Source organism: Sinocyclocheilus grahami, unplaced genomic scaffold, assembly GCF_001515645.1.
Source record: "Sinocyclocheilus grahami isolate Dianchi unplaced genomic scaffold, SAMN03320097.WGS_v1.1 scaffold649.1, whole genome shotgun sequence".
Taxonomy (NCBI): Eukaryota; Metazoa; Chordata; class Actinopteri; order Cypriniformes; family Cyprinidae; genus Sinocyclocheilus; species Sinocyclocheilus grahami.
In genome coordinates, this window is record NW_015505828.1 from 305339 (window position 1) to 306279 (window position 941).

A 941-nucleotide genomic window follows, 5' to 3' on the forward strand; every position below is an offset into this window, starting at 1 on the left:
GGCAGCTCGCTAATCCGAGCGAGAGGCTGAGAAGCCCAACAACGAGACCGCGGAGTCCCAGGGTAGGCGGATGCCGGAGGTAGCCCACGGTTCCTGAACGCACAGAGAGGTGCGGAACACAACAACAGACTGCTACGAGCACTGGAACCTGGGCGAGACAAGACAGAACTGGTGAGCGATAATACACGGACAGTCAGAGCAAGGGAATAATCACAACAAACTGACAACATACAGAGAAACACGAGGAGCTATAAGGGGAAGCTAATGAGATGACCAGAACCAGGTGTGAAACAAGGAGGGTGGGACAATGATCATGCTGACTTGCTCACGTGGCGAGCTGTCAAAACAAGCCACGTGCAACACACAAACACAGAGACAACAAGAGACAGGTGATCAGACCCGAGACCCGACAGCTTTAATGTCAAAATATGGGTGAAATAATGCTCCGTCAACATTCAGTGTAACATATATATTTAGGCTATGTAAAAAAACAACAACAACATTCTGACATACTAAATTGTATTATATTTTAAATGGTTAAAAATGTCTTGCTGACAAATGGGTAAAATCTAGTGGTTTAAAGGATAGTAGCAAATATCGGTGAAGATGTAAATGACAATCAATTAGTGTTTTTGGGAGCTGTGATCCTTAAATGGAGTCTTTTAATTTTATTATATGATTTGTATTTTTTTTTCTAAATATACCAGACAAGATTAAATTTTTTTTGGTATGCAAATTAATGTCGCACTGAATTACATTTTTGTCTGTAAATCGTGGTAAACATTTATGATAGTCATTATTTTTTTGCTCAGACAAAAATAAATAAAAATACATAAAATAAAATAAACAGGACACATTCTAATGTATAAAAAAATTTAAGCTGTATTAAGCCACACACACACACACACACACACACACACACATATATATATATACTGTAT